The sequence below is a fragment of the Leucopleurus acutus genome (assembly GCF_964270905.1).
Source record: "Leucopleurus acutus genome assembly, chromosome: 9".
NCBI lineage: Eukaryota > Metazoa > Chordata > Mammalia > Artiodactyla > Delphinidae > Leucopleurus > Leucopleurus acutus.
In genome coordinates, this window is record NC_139144.1 from 31,217,238 (window position 1) to 31,230,923 (window position 13,686).

Consider the following 13,686-nt stretch of genomic DNA (forward strand, 5'->3'; position numbering starts at 1 on the left):
CATGTGTGAGGAAGCCGTGGAAATGATGGAAAACATCTACATCTGTGGATCCATAAGACAAAAACGGTATTATAGCGGTTCTTCAGAGAAACGGAACGAATAGGATGTGTATATATACAGACAGAGAGATTAGCTTTAAGGAATTGGCTCATGTGATTGTGGAGGCTTCTGCTAAACTCAAAATGTAATGGGATGGGAGGCAGGCTGGAGATAGGGGTTGTGGTCCAGTAGCAGTCTGCTAGCAGAATACCCTTTACTGGGGAGAGGACAAGATTATTCTATGAACAAGGCTCTTCAGTTGACTGAATGAGGCCCTTCTACATTATGGTGGGTAATTTGCTTTACACAAAATTCAATTTAAGTGTTAATCTCATCTAAAAATCACCTTCACAGAAACATCTGGAATAATATTTGACCAAATATCTGGGGACCGGACACCATGGCCCATCCAAGTTGACACACAAAATTAACCATCACAAAACCAAAAAAAAAAAAAAAGTGTAGTGGACAGTGTTATTGTAAGACTGAAAGCTGAAAACACTTATGGTGACATTACCCAGGGTCAGGAAACTGTTAGACCTTTCTTGGTTAGTATTTTATATAATTAATTGTTTATAAGAAATACATATTGAATGAGGTGTCTTTAAACAAAAACACACAGAACAAAGTTATGTATGAAGGAGTTGAAAAACACACTGTGACGAGATGGTTCTCGGGAACTAGGAGCAGTGGCTCAGTATTTGCTAATTCAGTGTTTGTGGCAACATTCTAGAACATAACTACCTTAAATGACCAGAATCAAGAGTATGTGCAGGTGGTACACAAATCTATCTCACTAGATCTTATTCCTATGGTGATTCCCAGATCACACATCCTAGGGCCTAATGGTCTCTCTTTTGGGATGTGTAAAAGGAAAATGAACCCCCAAATGTCAAAAATTATATTAACTTTTCCACCACTACTGTCCTTTCTTTTTCCCCCTGAAATCCTATCCTTCCTCTACATTCCCTAACTCAGTGAAAGGGCTTATCATCCAATCAACCAACCAGGCTAAAAATGGGACACTCCCCATTACTTTTTCTCTTCCCTTAACACCATCCCCATGACTACTTGATCAACACATTCTGGTTTTTTTATTTGCTTATATTTTTACCTTTTACTATTTCTCAATTCAGCTAATACCTCTGTATCTCACCATCTCTGTGGTGTAGACGCGTAGCTAAGAACACTTGGTTTATAGTCAGATGGAACTGATTTTGATATTCAGAAAAGGAAACAGAATTGACTCTGCAACTGGGTAGATGGGAAATATTGGGTAAATTAACTTGTACAAACTTCAGGTTCCTCATCTGCACGATGTGGATAATGAAAGTACCTATATCACGATATAATTTTGAGGATTACTTGTGAACAGACTTACACATAAGCATAGTACAACTGTGGCTGACACTGTTACTCAAAGAAGTGATTATTCTTGTTAGTTTATAAGTCAGTGACTGCACTAAGTGCTAGAAACATAAGACTGAATAACATAGTCCTTGGCTTCTGTACTCACAAAGTTTATAGCCTATTTGTTGAAATTTAAATAGAATTTAAATATGATACTTAGGGTCATCTTAGGTTATGCTCTCTTTTTTGCTTGAATTGCTCTTTTTTCAGTGGTAATCTTCCAATTTGCGAAAATTGAAATTAGAGCAAGAGTTGATATGAAACGATAGAAAATGTTTTTATTTCATTTCTGCAACATTATCCCACAAGAGTTGGTCCAATTCATTTCTAGCAAAGGCAGTTATCAACCGGTTAGGTTTCTTCCTCCATTGAAATATATATTCTCCACAAGACTGAAACCATTCCATTTGTTTCTTATTTTCATCAACACACCGTAACTCTCCTGAAGAACTGTGTCTTTAATTACTGTGCTTTGTACCGGGGACAGACTAAAAGGACCAGGACAAAGCAAAGCAGGGAATAATGTTTTGAATTCACATTTCAATCGCACTGTTGTTTTAATCATGAGATTAAAGATGTGGACAAATAAGCGCTAACATAGGGCCTGGAGACAGTGACAAGGGAGTATTTTGCAGATGTTGAAAAGTTACTGGGAATTCTTGGGATATACCAAGAAACTATGCCTATTATCTCTATGTGAATGCCTCTAGAGCAGCACTACCCAGACATATGGAAAAGGTTTTTCTCTACCCAGAAAGAAATTAGAATTTACGGAAAGGAAGTAGACTGAGTAGACAGAGAATTCATTTATTATGGGGCTCCTCTGGACCATATTATCCAAGGAACAACATTGAGCAGGTCCCCATGCAGAAGTGGATTCTATAACTAACCGACTCTACCATATGTTTAGAGCATTTCAAATCTCCCTAGAGTTGAACTCTCTGAAATGCAACTGAGATCTCTTCAGTTAGTTCAGAGAGGTTTACTACCACTTTGAACAAACTTCTTACAGTCCAACATTTTTAAAGGGCCCACCTATCCACTAAAGGGTTCAGATTACTCTGTAAATCCCAAATCAGCAGAGATTATTATTATGGTTTAACTTTTTTCATACCACCTAGCACTCTAGCACTCTAGAGGATAATTTTCACTTCATTTTGTCAGTTAGAAGGTGAGGATAAAAGGTGAGCCTTTTTCATGAAGCATCTTTTGTTTCTAAACAGAAAGCAAATTTCACATCATTGTTTTCACCATGAGATTAAAGATTGTGTACAAGTAATAGCTGGTGGTGGGCCTGGAGACAGTGAGAGTGGGGTGTTTTACAGATGTTCAAAAATTACTAAGAATTACAAGTGAGTATACCAAGAGACTGTGGCTATTATCTCTAATAGAATAGGGACAGAATAGAAAAATAACCTATTGGTGACCGTATTTGTTACAGAGGAATTGGACTTGTAGTATAATTTTTTGTAGATATGAATAAAGACAATTTTTAACTTTTTACATCAACTATTGTCCAGATTTTTATTTTCCCAAAAAGGAAGATAATCCCCATGGGAGAGATGAAAATATTATTTGAAATAAAGCTGCCTGTAGATGTTTTTGCCTTCAAAAGGGGGAATATAGTTTATATTCATAAGAACTAACATCTGTACCCTTTCTTCACACCTACAAAACTAGCGAAGGAGAAAAAAAAGACTAAAATTTTGAAGTCTTTACTATTTTTTTATGCGGCAAGAACAAAGAGGTCATCTAGTATAGTGAGATATCTCTTTGGGAATTTTCCTCATGACCAATGAAGTTGATTATCTTTTTATGTACTTTGTGTACTTATGTAGTTTCTTCTGTGAAGTGTCTGCTCGAATATTTTGCTCATTTTATTTTGTCTTATTATTTAGTTGGAAGTATTCTTCATATATTTTGGAAACAAGTGTTTTGTTTAATACATGTGTTTTAAATACTTTCTTTCAGTCTGATTTAGCTTTTTCATTTTCTTAAGGGTGTCTTTTGAAGAGCAAATGTATTTAATTTTGATGAAATCTAATTTATCATTTTTTTCTTCTGTGTTCCAGCTCTTTTGGCTTTTTGTATACTATCTAATAAAATTTTGCCCAACAACCCCCAAAAAATCAACAAAAACAAAAACCAAAGGTTCATCTAGGCTCTACCTTTAGATGGAAAGAAAATCTGGAGTGGAAAGTCTTATGTTAGTAAGACTATTAATAAATCTTTAAATATGCAAAGGCTGAAGCAAAGAAGGAGTGGAATGTATAGATAGCCATATGTGAAAATGCGATGGCAAATGTGTTTTCATTGGCATCTGAGAATAAAGTTGTCGGTAAAATGGAAAATCAGAGAGATAAGAGGAGAATCTTATTTATTTATTTTTTTGCGGTATGCGGGCCTCTCACTGTTGTGGCCTCTCCCATTGCGGAGCACAGACTCCGGACGCGCAGGCTCAGCGCCCGTGGCTCACGGGCCCGGCCCAGCCACTCCGTGGCATGTGGGATCCTCCCGGACCGGGGCACGAACCTGTGTCCCCTGCATCGGCAGGCGGACTCTCAACCACTGTGCCACCAGTGAAGCCCGAGGAGAATCTTTTTAAATGTGGTTGAAACAGAGAGAGAGGCTAGACTCAGCAAAGGAAGGTGGAAGGAGAGATTCTGAGAGACACAGTGGTCAACCGACTTGTTAGAACACCCAAAATCTTAAGAAAATGATACATGCAAAAAATGTTTTAGTGGTTCCTCCAAGGAATTAAGGAAAAAGAGTTAGGTTCCAAGTTTGAATTATTATAAAAATCAGAGAAAAGAATGGCTACAGGTGGTGAAATACAAGTGAGATATTCTTAATCTACTAGAAAATGAATGAGGGACTTGAAGTTAGTCTTACTGTTGTATTTGATGAAAAACATCAGACTTGGACTAGTAGATTTGAAGGAAGGTTGGCTCATATCATGGGCTTAGCAGAGGCCTGTGTGCATGAAGATCTAAGACATCTTTTGTCGAAGAACTGATCCTTAAGAAGGGAACTAAAGCAATCAGATAAAACTCAAGAGGACAATGAGAGGAGTAATTTTTGAGTGAAGCAGGGTTTAGTAACCGAGGCTTAGATTGTTTTTTGATGCTAAACTTGGTATAGAAACCCAGGGGGAAAAGGTGAAAGAAAAAAAGAGTTGGAACACACACACACACACACACACACACACACACACACACACACAGAAAGACACAAAGGGCATGGGCAGTACTGCCTTAGAATCTATAAACAGAATGCAGGGTAAAAGAGATGACAGTTTGTCTTCTCTTAATAAACCTGTACTGGAGTTCATAGTTTATCCCAAAGTGGTGGACTGGTTGCGAATTTGACCTGGGAAAGAATGATGATGCCTTGTTCACTTAGTGAGACTAACCTAATTCAGATTCAGAGAACAGAGAACACCATGTATCAGGGGCACTTTGAGCCATCAAAGCAGCATCAGGAACAAGAAGTGAAGGAACTTAAACCTCCCAAGAGAGGACTGTGTATTCCTGAACACTTATAAAGATAACTCTTCGATATATCTGGAGGACATTTGAGATAGACTGATTTCTAGAAATCTCCAGGTGGAGGCTGAATTGGAAAATAGCATTTTATTATGGCTAGCATAATTGTATTTCATTTCCATTCTGGTGTGGCTTGAGTCAATGAAGTGACCTAATTTTAAATTTGCCTCAGTGTGTATTACTCTGAAGCAAATTTTTCTTGACTTTTGCTTCCTCTGTTGGTCTAATCAATCAACAGCAGGCTTGCCGCTATTAATAATTATTGAACCTCACCAGTTTTGGGGTCACAGCCAGGATTCACCATTTTACACGATTATGTAATTTGGGGTACATATGATATAAATAGTATCATATGTAGAACACTTACTCTGCAGAATACAGACACACACGATTTGCTTTTCTCTTATTTGGAATGTAGAAACATTTACATAAAATGTGCAATATTTACTTTTAGGGAAAAAAGTTTATAGAGAATCTTCTACTCTTACTTGTTGAATGTTTTATGGGAGAAATATAGGAAAAACACAAACCATTGTATTTACCTAGTTTTATCCACAAAAAAGTTTTTGATACTTTTACCCAAGGTATATTTTAATATTGGAATAATATGGCAAATGGGGGAAACTTTTAGTTATGAGAAATAATAAAAGTAATCAAATACTAAAAGTCAGGGAGGATAATTCTCTGGCTGTGTATTCTTGGGCAAATTATTAACAATTACCTTGTTCTCTCTTTTGAAGGCAGTAATAATAATGATAATAATAAATTTTTAAGTCATGTATTGTGATAAATAAATATTGTGATAAATAAATAATGTGATAAATATTGATAATTGTGATAAATAATGTGATGAGCATTTTGTATAAATTATACAAATTACATAATTGCTTGCTATCAGTAGAAATTGAACTAATCTTAGTAGAGCCCCAGAGAATTGCTGCCCGACTGACAATTATCCACAATTTCCATAAATAATCTATTAAAGAGTTATTCAATGATGCTTTTTAGGTTTAAGGATGACACATTTCTTTTGGGTTATAAATGGGTCACAGAGTTACGAGAAGAAAGAAGAAAAATGTTTATATCAACCAAGGTCCTATATATATTGATATATATATATATATAGAGAGAGAGAAATTTGTTGTTGAACTCATAAATGATAAACTCTAGATATCATTTCTGATATAGATCTTGGATTGGTAAACATTTTCTGAAAAGAGTCGGATAGTAAATATTTCAAGCTCTGTGGGCCATATGGTCTCTGTTGAAACTACTCAACTCTGTCATTATGGTGAGAAGGTAACCATTGAGAAAACATGAAATGAGTGTGGCAGTTTTTCTTTATTTTTTTCCTCTCTCTCTCTTTTTAATTGAAGTATAGATGTTTTACAATGTTGTGTTAGTTTCAGGTGTACAGCAAAGTGATTCAGATATATATATATATATATATATATATATATATATATGTTCTTTTTCAAATTCTTTTCTATTATAGGTTATTACAAGATACTGACTATAGTTCCCTGCACTACACAGAAGGACCTTGTTTTTCTATTTTATGTGTAGTAGTGTGTATCTTTTAATCCCAAACTCCTAATTTATCCCTCCCCCCATTTTCCCCTTTGGTAATCATAAGTTTGTTTTCTATGTCTATGTGTCTATTTCTGTTTTGTAAATAAATTCATTTGTAGCATTTTTTTTAGGTTCCACATATAAATGATAATTGTATGATATTTGTTTTTGTCTGACTTACTTCACTTCGTATGATAATCTCTAGGTCCATCCGTGTTGCTGCAAATGGCATTATTTCATTCTTTTTTATGGTTGAGTAATATTCCACTGTATGTATATGTGTGTGTGTGTGTGTATGTATGGCACATCTTATTAAGCCAGTCATCTATTGATGGGCACTTGGGTTGCTTCCATGTCTTGGGTATTGTAAATAGCTGTTTCTATGAACATTGGGGTGAATGTATCTTTTTGAATTAGAGTTTTTGTCTTTTCTGGTTATGTGCCCAGGAGTAGGATTGCAGGATCATAAGGTAGCTCTATTTTTAGGTTTTTAAGGAACCTCCACTCTGTTTTCCATAGTAGTTGCTCCAATTTACATTCCCATCAACAGTGTAGGAGGGTTCCTTTTTCTCCATACTCTCTCCAGCATTTTTGTTTGTAGACTTTTTGATAATAGTCATTCTGACTCGTGTGATGTGATACCTCATTGTAGTTTTGATTTGCATTCCTCTGGTGATTAGTGATGTTAAACAACTTTTCATGTGCCCGTTGGCCATCTGTGTGTCTTCTTTGGAGAAATGTCTATTTGGGGCAGTTTTTCAATAAAACTTTATTAACAGAAACAGGCAACTGGCCAGACTTGGCTCATGGGCTATAGTTTGTCAACCTTGGTATATAGTAAAAATAATGACATAATTCTGGATAGTTTCCTGAGAACATTAGCTCAGTATAAGACAGTGAGATCCAAAAGGCCATCCTGGGCTGGCATAATCAGGAATACTATTTGAAATTAAACACTTATTTATTTATTGAACCAACAGTTACTGAATGGTTAGTGGCAGGCACTCTGCTATTTCCTATAGGTAAAAGTGACTTCTGGGACATGGGCTTTGCCTTCTGAGGAGCAAACATGGGTTGCATGATGACTGGTTGTTACACTTCAGCAAAGCTATAATAGAGAAGAAAGTTGTTAAAGGCCCAATTAGAATGATCAAAGGATTGGAAAGTTTTCTTTGTAAAGATAAACCTAAATCATTAGGACTCCACAATCTGGAAAGAATAAGATATAATGTGTCTGAATTTAATAGAAGTAACTTCATAGATGCTAACAGGTTACATGTGGTTATTTACATGGTAAAGATAGGTTGGGGAGTCACTTCCATTAAATGTTTTGTTTATGCTACTTTAAGAAAAAGACAAATAATAAAATAGTAGAAAAAGAAACAAAAATTCAAAAAATGGAGACTTTGATACTCAACAATTCACATTTTCTTTTTTATGTATTCATTCAGACTTTTCTATATGTATATACTTTTTACATTTTTATTATTTTAGCTGAGATGTAAGCCTTTTTTCACTTAATGTTGTAGCATGTATTTTTATGTCACCCATCACTATAATTTCATTGAATTTTGGTGTTCTCTTCTGATGTCTTTGACTTTTCACTGTGCAGTGTATATCAACTCTGGATGTCTCCTTAACGTGTTTTCTTCTTTTTTAGCAGCCTTTTCTCTCGTGAGCTCCAGATATTTATCTCAACTGTCTATTTCATTTTCCCCTGACTAGTCCATGGATACCTCAAACTCAACATGTCCTGAAAATAAATTATCATTAGCCCTGTTCAAAGCTGTTATGCTTACTTTACTTCTCATCTCCTCAAATGGCATCATCCTAAACCAAACTCTCAAGGCAAGGTTCTGGGGGTTACTTTTGATTTCTTCTTCTCCCTCTATTCTAAGTCCCCAAACAATTATGTATTAAGTATTGTCACTTTTATCTCCTAGGAACCAATGCCTTAGTCTAGCCAGTAACATTGCTCACTGTGATTTTTGCAAAAAACTCCTTCCTGTCTTCAATCCATCATCCTCCCTGCTGCATATTGGTTGCTCTAAATATACATCTGATTTTTTTAAAATTATTATTATTTTTGGGGGGGTACGGGGGCCTCTCACCGTTGCGGCCTCTCCCGTTGCGGAGTACAGGCTCCGGACATGCAGGCTCAGCAGCCATGGCTCACGGGCCCAGCCGCTCCGTGGCATTCAGGATCCTCCCGGACCGGGGCACGAACCCATGTCTCCTGCATCGGCAGGCGGACTCTCAACCACTGAGCCACCAGGGAAGCCCTATACATCTGATTTTTAAATTCCTGGTTAACATCCCTCAGCGATTCTCAAGAATAAACCAGACTCTTAAACACAAGTACTAGAAATCTAACGTCAGCTGGCTTATGATAAAGGAGACTTGACTGGTTCACCGATTTAGAAGGCTGCAGAGGGGCTGACAAGATCCCTGACAAGTGGCTCAAATGATGTTCTAGGTCTCATATCTCTGTTTCTGTTTTTGTGTCTCTGTCACCACTCTCTCTCTCTTTTTCTCTGCTTTGCTCTTTGTCATTCTCCCTTTCTCCCTCCCTCCCTCCATTTCTTACTTCCTCTCCCTTTCTCCTGCCCTCTATTTTTAATGCATCTCAACCAAATCAATAAAAGAGTATTTATGAAAAGGTAAATATGCATCTAAGCGTCTTCAAACAAAAGTGCATACAAGAAAGAAGAAAAATGTATTTAACGTTAGGAAAAGAAAGCTAATGGCCTGAACATGACCCAAGCTAAGTTCACAGATTTGTCTGGGCTGACCTAAGTCCCACTTGAGGCTCAGGCAAATCATTAGACACACAAATGATTTTTATTATTTTGAATTATAATTTATGTGAATTAATGCATATAATTTATTTCACTATTTGATTTATTCTGGTTCATTTTTCTTGTTTCTGATTTTTTATCAAGCAAGTTAAGGAAACAATATGTACCAGCATTTTCTTCAGTCATATCCTATTAAGTAAGAGTATTAATAGCAACACCTGAAAAGTGCTTTGGATATCTAAAATGTATAGGCCAACATAAAAATTCAGAAATTGAAAGTTGCATATGTACATGCAGACACACATATACACACAAACACATACATACAGCAAACGTTTTATTATTTCATCTCTCTCAAACTATGTATTAGTGTTCAGTTCATCATTTCTAAGTTAATATTCTTGAAACAGTATAGTTTTGAGTGCTAATGATTATGGGAATTCAGTGCATCGATAATAAGGAGGAAAATAACATTTTTTTGAAAATAACATTTTTAATTCAAAACTTCAATCCGAAAATGTTATTTGTTTGCTAATTTTTAGTACAGTGATATCTTCAGACCTTTCGTTTATATGTATACTAATACATGTCACTATGGAAACCAATACAAGGAGGGGATTAGCTCCAGCTCTGGGGCAGACCTCTGGGGAAGGACAAGGAAGTATCAACTTGCATACACAGAAGGATGTTTTAGGGCCTTTTGTGAAGTTTCCATCTTCCGCCTGATACAAGGTGTTTAGCTACATCTAAATACAGGAAGAGGGGCCTGCACACATCTCTGCGGTGGATATCCATCCTGATTGACCTTCTAGGCCAAGAAAGAATACTGTGCTGGCAGATAGGGTATATTGGTTCCCATGGTGATTTATGTGTTTATAGACATGTTTTTTTATTTTTGTTTTTACCGAATCTTGAACCACTTAAATCCAGACTATACCAGTTGTCAGTTACAACTGTCTGAAATTCTGTATTCTTTGACAAATTTTTAATGTTTTATTTATTTATTTTTAATGATGAGAGATTACATCTATTTATTTATTTTTGGCTCCATTGGGTCTTCGTTGCTGAGCGTGGGCTTTCGTTGCAGCGAGCGGGGGCTGGCTATTCTTTGTTGTGGTGTGTGGGCTTCTCATGGCGGTGGCTTCTCTTGTTGCAGAGGACAGGGTCTAGGCGTGTGGGCTTCAGTAGTTGCGGCTTGCGGGCTCTAGAGCGCAGGCTCAGTAGTTGTGGCGCAGGGGCTTAGTTGCTCTGCAGCGTGTGGGTCTTCCTGGACCAGGGCTAGAACCCATGTCCCCTGCATTGGCAGGCAGATTCTTCACCACTGCATCACTAGGGAAGCCCTAAGGTTTTATTTTAAATGATCAAGTGCATACATGCTCAAAGACACAGAACTTAAATTCTCCCATTTAAAAGTTATATGAAAGACCACATTTATAGTCTAAATCTTTGCGTGTATGGTTAAATTATTATTTTTACAAGGAAGGATACACTCTGTTATTTAAAGCTTATTGTCTCTTTTTCAGATGTTTATTTTCAAATAGGATTCAGGCTAAATCACTAATAACTATCTAATGCTATATAAAGCGATTACTATATTAAGCATTATGAGTATTTACCTTTGATTCTTATGTTAGTATTTTGTTATCCCTTAACTGAAAATATTGAGTAAAGATAAGGAAACATACATTTATTTAATATCTTAGTCATCATATTTGTCTGATTATGTGTATTTTTAATACTATAATGTATGGGAGGCCATTGTAGAAATAATACACTTGTTTGCTAAGATTGGGTATGACATGTTTAAACTGGACAATATCGTTAGAAATAGAAAGAAAGATATGGTCATATGATCATCAGATTACTTGATATAGAATTGATTAACACAATAATTATTACATTTATTTTAAAGTACCTATGTGATAAGAAATCATGGGGAATAAAAAAAATGTAGTTCTAAAATACTGACCCTGAACTTCAGAGATTAAAAATTAATAGCAATTGGGAAGGAAGTCCAAAAAAGAGGGGATATATGTATACATATAGCTGATTCACTTTGCTGTACAGCAGAAACTAACACAACATCATACAGCAACTATACTCCAATAAAAATTAATAAAAAAATGAATAGCAATAGGATTCACAGAAACTTTGATAATGGTAGTAAATGTAACACTACATTAGGGAAGCAAACTGTTTCAAACCAAATTACTAGGTAACTGTTGTTCCCAGGAGCAATTCAAAGATTTGAAGTCTTTTTTTTTTTTTTTTTTTACATTGGAGTATAACTGCTTTACAATGTCATGTTCATTTCTGCTGTATAGTGAAGCAAATCAGCTATATATATACCTATATCCTCTCCCTCTGTGACCTTCCTCCCACCCCCTTCATCCCACCCATCTAGGCCGTCACAGAGCACTGAGCTGAGCTCCCTGTGCTATGTAGCAGGTTCCCACTAGCTATCTATTTTACACATGGTAGTATATTTATGTCAAACCTAATCTCCCAAAAAGATTTTGAGGTCTTTAGCTTTGAATTTTACTAACAACACGTGTATTTTAAATAGTTAAAATTGTCTTAAAAACACTCAAATAATTGGTTTATTCAATTTAAGTACATTAGAGAACACCAGTAGATTGACTTTTGCTACAGAATTACTGGCATAAGCGCTTGAACTCATTTTTCTGCATACCTTTTAATATATCTCCTCTACTAAAACCACATGAAAAAACATATGAACTTCTTATACTGCATTATGGGTCTTCACCTGAATTCACATCTATACATAGGCACCCATGTAAAATGTTATGTCTGAGTACACAACCAAAACACACATATACCATCTTCTATTAATGAATGCCCAGCAAGTTGCAGCTGTTTTTGCTGTGAGCACACTCTCATCATGGGGTAATAGTTTTTCAGTAAAAAGTAAACTGAATTGTGATACTATTGCATCATTTTAACACTTAGAAATTCTAAATATTGTGTATTTCTTATATTATCTTGATATTTATTTTAAGGATGGAGAGTATTTGATTAAATTTACACATAGAATTTATTATTTAACTTTAAAGTTTCTAGATAATGATATCTGATACTGCAAAGAGATCTCAAACCAGATCTGATTACAGTGCTTTAAATACACGACTATTTTTGGATGATACGCAAGAAACTGTTAACAGTGTTATTCTATGTAAGAGGTTCTCACTTCTGGGTAGGAGGAAAGCTGAATTTGCTTTTAGTTGTATTCTGTTGCATACTCTTTTACAACGTGTTTATTGCTTAAAATTTTTACTACGTTCCATCTGTAAGCTTTTAAATTAACTGTACAGTGAAATGTGGTAAATGTTATAATTAGGAATTTTTTTGAAATGTCTTTTGCAACTACTTCACTGTGAGAATGCAAATGTTCTTGATTCCATGCAATCAATATAAAGTAAATTGCAAGCTGAAATATAGATGTTTTTGTCAAAAAACTTTTAATAAGTGAATGTTATATATTTTAACTCAGGTAATAATTTATAAAATCTACTTGAATATTATTAGTTTTGTTATTGGGGGTCCTACTAGCAATTTCATCTGGGGAAATTTTTCCAATTGCCCTTTTTTATTAAAACCTCTGTTACAAGGTTTAAATTTCTGATATATTAATATTTTCACTTGTATTGGATCATTCTATGCTTTCATAACACATAGGAGGTGGAAATTATTATGACCACTTTAGGGTGAAAAAAAATTGAGGCTCAGAGAAGTTTAGAGCCTTCTCTAAGACCAAAGAGCTAGTAAATGACAGAGCTGTGGCTTGATCCAGGTGTTTTTAACTCTGTATCCAGCATTTGTTCTATGGTCTCACAATATTTCCAGTGACATAAGATGTACCTATGAGAAAGAAATAACACATGATTGAAAGTATAATACAAGGATGTACAATTGTTCTTAGTACTTTTCTCCATGAGAAATTGAGAATTCAAAAAATGATAAAGGGATGGGAATTATAGTCCAAGAGCATGGCATCAAGTCATGTGGCCTCAGGCTCTGAACATCGGCACTGATACCCGTGGGAACCTCTGTCTTGGTGTTGATTACGAGGCACAATTTACGTTCATCATGCCCAAGTCCATGTCTTAAGACGCTTTCTCCTGTCACTGTTCCTTTATGATTGAAGCATTAACTGTTCTTGCTAATGCTACTGCCTGAAACATAGTATGTGTTCATTCACAAAGATCCGATGAATACATTCTCCCTCTTTCCTGTCATCCACCCAGAGAGTGGTTTCATTTCCTTGAACCCAAAGCTGATGATTGTAGTTACCTGATGCCATA